Genomic DNA, 8,231 nt, shown 5'->3' on the forward strand with positions numbered 1-8,231 from the left:
ATGACAACCCTCATCTACGGCTCTGAATCGTGGGTTTTATACCATCATCACCTGCGACTCCTTGAGCGCTTTCATCAGCGCTGCCTTCGCACCATCCTCAACATCCACTGGAGTGACTTTGTGACCAACACTGAAGTCCTCAAGAGGGAGGAGGTTACAAGCATCGAGGCACTGCTGTTGAAGATGCAGCTGCGCTGGGCAGGGCATATTTCTAGGATGGAAAACCACCGCCTTCCCAAGATTGCTCTGTATGGCGAACTTTCCACCGGCCATCGAAATAGAGGGGCACCAAAGAAGAGGTACAAGGACTCCTTGAAGAAATCCCTTGGCACCTGTCATATCAACCATCACCAGTGGTCTGACCTAGCCTCAGATCGCAAAGCATGGAGGCACATCATCCACCAGGCTGTCTCTTCCTTTGAGAACGCACGCATAGCTGGTCTTGAGGACAAAAGGAGATTGAGGAAGAATCGCACTGCTACAGCACCAACCCCAAATCAGACTTTTCCCTGCAGCCACTGTGGCCGGACCTGCCTGTCCCGCATTGGTCTTGTCAGCCACCAGCGAGCCTGCAGCAGACGTGGACTACTGCACCCTTCTTAAATCTTCGTTCGCAAAGTAAAGCCGAGAGAGAGAGAGGTGAATTTGTGTGGCAAAGGGATTTCATTAAGGTATTTAATGAATATAAGGAACTCCCTTCCCACAACAATCAAACAATTGTTGTGGGAAGGGAATTCCATTAACAAGACATCACAACATAGTTTTTTGTAACCACTCCCCTCATCTCCAAAGATGGCTGCAAGCGGAGTGAAACCTCTGACAGGTGAGCAGATTTAGATGAGACAGGAGGTCCTTCAGATAAAGCTACATTCTGACTAACTAACGTTTGTGGACAGTCTTTGTAGGTGGAACACAGACAAAAGATGGCCATCTCATGGAAATGTTGACATGAGCAGAGGACTTACATCTGAAGGCAGTAGCAGAATATGTCGGCCAGCTGCAAGTTAGGAAATTCCTGGAGGCTTGGGGGTGAAATCAGCAGGGCAGAGTTTGGGGCTGGGAGTGAGTCAGCAGGGATGTGATGCCATAAAGTCCACTTTCTGAAGCTGCCAGGGAACTGATTTCTGTTGTCTGGAGATCAACTGCATTGTTTTTATGAATTGAAATGTATTGGTTTTAATGTTTAAATGTGAAGTATTTAATTGTTTATATTTAAATTGTTAAATTGTTATTGTTGGAAGCCGCCCTGAGCCACTTGTGGGAAGGGCGGGATACAAATCCCGAATAAATAAATAAATAAATAAATAAATAAATAAATAAATAAATAAATTGGGGGAGGGACAACTCCAGGCCTCACCTGAATGTTGGCGATCCAAGTTATCAGAAAGAAATTAAACAGAGTGCAGTACTGCAGTCCTAAGCTCTGCTCACAACTTGAGTTCAATCCCCGGCGGAAGCTGGGTTTTCAGGTAGCCGGCTCCAGGTTGACTCAGCCTTCCATCCTTCCGAGGTCAGTAAAATGAGTGCCCAGCTTGCTTGGGGGGGGGGGAGTGTAGATGACTGGGGAAGGCAATGGCAAACCACCCTGTAAAAAGTCTGCCGTGAAAACGTTGTGAAAGCAGCGTTACCCCAGAGTCGGAAACGACTGGTGCTTGCACAGGGGACCTTTCCTTTTCCCTACCCTAATACTTCTTAGAAGTTGTGTCCTAAGAAGGAGACGGGGAGGGACGGTGGCTCAGTGATAGAGCATCTGCTTGGGAAGCAGAAGGTCCCAGGTTCAATCCCTGGCATCTCCAAAAAGGGTCCAGGCAAAAAGGTGTGAAAAACCTCAGCTTGAGACCCTGGAGAGCCGCTGCCAGTCTGAGAAGACAATACTGACTTCGATGGACCAAAGGTCTGATTCAGTATAAGGCAGCTTCATATGTTCATATGTCGTCTCTTCTGGGAATCAATGCTCTGATGGAAGCAAGGGATGTCTTACAGAGAATTCTCAACAGTCCCACAGATTCTTTGGAGGAAAGTTAAACAGATACCAAAAGTATATGAGTCACTACTGTGAGATATTTCCACAGTATGGTAAATGTTTCTAAGAGGCTCTGGGGGGTGGGGGAAGTATGATCAAACTCCTAAAGTTCTAAATCAATGTGAAGGAAATAACACAGCCTCAGAACCAAGCTCTCAGTGCACTAATGAATCTCTCACTATTTCCTCCTTCTCAACAAACCAGATATGTTTGAACAAAGTTTGATTCCAGGGACCCCTTTAAGCAAGGCTTTCTTTTGTAGAGAAAGCCCAGCAGGAACTTATTTGCATATTAGTCCACACCCCCTGACTCCAAGCCATCCGGAACTGTCTTCTTGTGAATTCCTGCTCAAAGAAAGCCCTGCCTTAAGTCCAACATACACAGGAAAGCTTATACCCTGAAAACTTTGTTGGTTTCATTTGTGGTTAAGAGTGGCAGACACTAATTTGGAGGGTCAGGTTTGATTCTGTACTCTTCCACATGAAGCCTGCTGAGTGACTTTGACCCAGTCACAGTTTTCTTAGAACTCTCTCAGCCCCACCTGCCTCACAAGGTGCCTGTTGTGAGGAGAGAAAGGAAAGGTGATTGTAAGCCACTTTGAGACTCCTTAGTGTTGAGAAAAGTGTAATACAAAAAAGAACTCTTCTTCTTCTGCAGTCAAACAGAAGCCAATGGAGGACAGAACAATGAAAGGACAGTCTCATCAGCTGTCATGGGAGAGTCAGACTGACTTTATTGAATTATGTAGCAGGAGTACACAGAAGGCCATACTTGCAGATAGAGAAAAAGCCATTTATTATTCTGCCATAAGCAATGCAACTCTTGATGCCTCTAAACATGAACATGTGTTAATTCTGCAGTTTTCTTTTTTCATAACAAGAAATGTGGATACATTTAACATTAAATAAAGTTTTTTTAGTTTATCAACTTCAAACTTTAAAAAAGGGAGAGCAGGTAGCTGAGATGCTAACTGGCACTTTGAACCATCGTAATATTCATTTTGATGACTGTAGTCAAAGATCTGATAATAACTCTAACGTGTCAGGGAAAATAAGAAGTGTTCAAGCCTGCATTATGTCCAAGAATTAACTTGCTGTGTATTCTCCCTGTGGTCCCCGTTTACTCAGTCTTGTAGAGATTAATGCTGCTGCAGCCTATATTGACAAATATGTGTGTGTGGGGTGGGAGAGTTGTGTGTATTTAGAAACTTTTTGTGTGTTTCACTGCTAGCCCTATCAGATGGAAGATTGTAACAAGTGGATTTACTGCTCACTCCACTCTTACTCAGACACATACTAATGAAATGTTGCACCTCGAAAAATCTTTTGTCGGCTTTTGGAAAAGAATATGAACTCCTCACCTCCTATATTACTAAGTGAGATTCACAAGAAATAATTGCAACTGATATTCAGTGAAGCCCTATGAATTTTTTGCACACTGCCACTAACTGTGGTAAAAGCTAAAAGAAGTTTCAACAAGCTAGCACTCATAAAAATGTCAGGTATTCTAGAATGCATGGAATGCACAGTATTCTCTATATGGGGAGTTTATTTTGCACCTTTTTATGTTGATCATATTGTATCTACTTCTTGAACTTTGCCTGTCTGAATCTGATCCTAGGATAATGGTATAGATGTGTTATTATAGGTTTTTGTCTGGGTGGGGAGAGGGAATTTAAAGGGTTAAGATTTTGTGAATATTTGACTGTACTTGTTTATCGTTTTCTTTAAAGTTGAATTTAAAAAAAGGGAAAAAATCAGGCATTCTACAATGGAGCAAGAATAGTTAAACCATCTTGTCTACTGAGTGCAAACTTGCAAGAGAAATTGACTCTGGAGGAACAGTTCACGAGTTTGTAATGTAAAAGGCCAGAAAAATAAAGCCTTAAATTTATTTGACCTAATGTTAGATAGATGCCCATGTAACCCCCTGAGTCCCAAGGGCCAGGTTCAGATTCTAGGGTAATGTTCACAAATTCAAAATGTAAATCCAATTCATTTAAATATAACAGAACACAACTGTGAAAAATGTTCCCAAAGCTATCAATACTGGTTCATTAACCAGTGTCCCCAGAGCAGATTCCTACTCACAATCCACTTTGTAAAAGACACAGAACTCTCTCTCACACACACACACTAGGGTTGCCAAGTCCAATTCAAGAAATATCTGGGGACTTTGGGGGTGGAGCCAGGAGACTTTAGAGGTGCAGCCAGGAGACATTAGGGGTGGAGCCAAGATCAAGGCTGTGACAAGCATCATTGAACTCCAAAGGGAGTTCTGGCCATCACATTTAAAGGGACGGCACACCTTTTCAATGCCTTCCCTCCTTAGGAAATAATGAAGGATAGGGGCACCTTCTTTTGGGGCTGATAGAATTGGACCCCATGGTCCAATCGTTTTGAAACTTGGGGGACATTTTGGGGAGAGGCACTAGATGCTGTACTGAAAATCTGGTGCCTCTACTCCCAAAAACAGCCTCCCCAGAGCCCCAGATAACCGTGGATCAATTCTCCATGATTTTCTATGGGAATAAATCTCCATAGGGAATAACAGAGTTCCTAGCAGACATTTCCCTCCCCTCCCCCCCGCTTTCTGACGACCCTGAAGCGGGGGGAGGGCCTCCAAACCGGGGGATCCCCTGCCCCCACCTGGGGATTGGCAACCCTAACACACACACACACATTTATTAAATAGCTAGCAACAAGCTCTTATAATTGTTGAGCAGAGTGCATACAGAACAGTGAAATTTGCATTGAGTTGCAGTTGGGGGAATAAAGCTCATAGGGGGCCTGCTTACACAGGGAGTAAAGAGATATGTGTCCTTTGGAACTCCATTCAGCATAGGATAGAGATAGCGTTCTAACCTAGCTAGCTATAACAGGATGGCCAAAGGAGCACAAGATATGCCCTGCCCTCATGGCTGCAAGATGGATGGAGACAGACAGACAGACAGACAGAAGGATAACACCTTTACTGGAAGGGAGGAAGATGACCTGAGAGTAGCAATCTACACATCAAAGGGATAGCAACAGAGCTCTGCGGATATGGTACACAGGTCCTGACTCCTGACCTATCTATCACTCTGGCTGTCTATAGTTGCCCTTTGAAGTCTGGGATTCCAGGCAGTGTTACATCCTTCAGTTCCAACAGTAACAAAGTCCATTTTACAAATTAGGTAGTTATAACATACTAAAAATACATGTGGGTACATGCCACCTTGGAATTCAGCTTTAAAAAGAAGAAGAAGATGAAGATATTGGATTTATATCCTGCCCTCCACTCCGAAGAGTCTCAGAGCGGCTCATAATCTCCTTCACCTTCCTCCCCCACAACAGACACCCTGTGAGGTAGATGAAGATATTGTATTTATATACCGCCCTCCACTCCGAAGAGTCCCAGAGTGGCTCACAATCTCCTTTCCCTTCCTCCCCCACAACAGACACCCTGTGAGGTAGATGAAGATACTGGATTTATATCCTGCCCTCCACTCCGAAGAGTCTCAGAGGGGCTCACAATCTCCTTTACCTTCCTCCCCCACAACAGACACCCTGTGAGGTAGATGAAGATATTGGATTTCTATCCCTCCCTCCACTCCGAAGAGTCTCAGAGCGGCTCACAATCTCCTTTCCCTTCCTCCCCCACAACAGACACCCTGTGAGGTGGGTGGGGCTGGAGAGGGCTCTCACAGCAGCTGCCCTTTCAAGGACAACCTCTGCCAGAGCTATGGCTGACCCAAGGCCATGCTAGCAGGTGCAAGCGGAGGAGTGGGGAATCAAACCCGGTTCTCCCAGTTAAGAGTCTGCCCTTTCAAGGACAACCTCTGCCAGGGCTATGGCTGACCCAAGGCCATGCTAGCAGGTGCAAGTGGAGGAGTGGGGAATCAAACCCGGTTCTCCCAGTTAAGAGTCTGCCCTTTCAAGGACAACCTCTGCCAGAGCTATGGCTGACCCAAGGCCATTTCAGCAGCTGCAAGTGGAGGAGTGGGGAATCAAACCCGGTTCTCCCAGTTAAGAGTCTGCCCTTTCAAGGTCAACCTCTGCCAGGGCTATGGCTGACCCTAGGCCATGCTAGCAGGTGCAGGTGGAGGAGTGGGGAATCAAACCTGGTTCTCCCAGATAAGAGTCTGCCCTTTCAAGGACAACTTCTGCCAGAGCTATGGCTGACCCAAGGCCATGCTAGCAGGTGCAAGTGGAGGAGCAGGGAATCAAACCCTGTTCTCCCAGTTAAGAGTCTGCCCTTTCAAGGACAACCTCTGCCAGAGCTATGGCTGACCCAAGGCCATTTCAGCAGCTGCAAGTGGAGGTGTGGGGAATCAAATCCGGTTCTCCCAGTTAAGAGTCTGCCCTTTCAAGGTCAACCTCTGCCAGGGCTATGGCTGACCCTAGGCCATGCTAGCAGGTACAGGTGGAGGAGTGGGGAATCAAACCTGGTTCTCCCAGATAAGAGTCTGCCCTTTCAAGGACAACCTCTGCCAGAGCTCTGGCTGACCCAAGGCCATGCTAGCAGGTGCAAGTGGAGGAGGGGGGAATCAAACCCGGTTCTCCCAGATAAGAGTCCGCACACTTAACCACTACACCAAACTGGACCGTCATCTATTGACTTTGTTCATCTCAATATTTTATATTCTTTGAGCACATACATAGTATGTTAATTTGATCATTAAATTCTTTTAATAAAAAACCCAAATGAGTTTTAAACCATGGCGTTAAACTGTCCTGATATTGTTTGTTCTTTTTCATTTCCCCAATTTATTGCATTTTTTTGCTGCAACCAAACAGATGAACTTATATCTTATCTTTCTGCCCTCATTAGCCCCCCCCCCCCGCCCCGCCACAAGGCAGCTAATGGATTAAAAACACATACTGTAAAAACACATCTTAAAAACCATTTCAACCAACCAAAACACATGCCTTGACCTAGATAGGCCAGGCTATCATCAGATCTTGGAAGCTAAGCAAATACTTGAATAGGAGACCTCCTTGAAATACCAGCAGCCAGGAGGAGAGGAACAGGCTTTATTCACCCACCTCTCTGAGTCACCAGAGTATTGCCTCAATGTCTTCGAGCTGGCATGCCTACGTTACTTCTGGGTCAGGTTGAAGTCACATAGACACATTGCTGAAAGGTTGGGTTTTCCTCCCTTTTGGGGGTAATTCCCCCCACTGACCAGCTGGTTAGTGGTGGAAAGGTGGGGTCTGGCAGCAGGGAACCCCTGTCCCCACCAAGGGTCCGGCATCCTTAGGTTTCTATGACCCACTCCAGTCAATATCCTGACCACAGTATTTTGTACCAACTGTAGCTTCGGGGGAGGGACGGTGGCTCAGCGGTAAAGCCTCTGCTTGGGAAGCAGAAGGTCCCAGGTTCAATTCCTGGCATCTCCAAAAAAGGGTCCAGGCAAATAGGTATGAAAAACCTCCGCTTGAGACCCTGGAGAGCTGCTGCCAGTCAGGGGAGGGATGGTGGCTCAGTGGCAGAGCATCTGCTTGGGAAGCAGAAGGTCCCAGGTTCAATCCCTGGCATCTCCAAAAAAGGGTCCAGGCAAATAGGCGTGAAAAACCTCAGCTTGAGACCCTGGGGAGCTGCTGCCAGTCAGGGGAGGGACGGTGGCTCAGTGGCAGGGCATCTGCTTGGGAAGCAGAAGGTCCCAGGTTCCATCCCTGGCATCTCCAAAAAAGGGTCCAGGCAAATAGGTGTGAAAAACCTCATCTTGAGACCCTGGAGAGCCGCTGCCAGTTTGAGAAGACAATACTGACTTTGATGGACCCAGAGTCTGATTCAGTAGAAGGCAGCTTCATATGTTCATATGATAGTCTTCAAGGGCAGCCTCACATACAGTGCATTACAGCAAAAAAAGCTAGATGTTACGTGGCCAGGAAAGGCTGCCACTGGGTAACAAAACGAAGCTGGTAAAAGGCACTCCTGGCCAAAGTTGCCCCCTGCTTCTTCAGCAGTAGGCCTGGATCCAGGAAGAACCCCAAACTATGGACCTGTCCCTTTTAGGAGAGTGCAATCCCACCCAGAACAGGTGACAACTTAATTTCCAGGTAACCTTTCTGCTCATCGATAGGATTTCCTTCAGGTCAGGATTAAGCTTCGGTTTATACCCCTGCATTCCCTCCAGGCAGGGCAGACGTGCCCCTCCCTTATTTGCAGCACCGCAATGCAGCACCGTGCTCTGGCCCCCGGGGGGCTCCCCGCGCATTCAGAG

The sequence above is a fragment of the Heteronotia binoei genome, chromosome 17 (assembly GCF_032191835.1).
Source record: "Heteronotia binoei isolate CCM8104 ecotype False Entrance Well chromosome 17, APGP_CSIRO_Hbin_v1, whole genome shotgun sequence".
Lineage (NCBI taxonomy): Eukaryota > Metazoa > Chordata > Lepidosauria > Squamata > Gekkonidae > Heteronotia > Heteronotia binoei.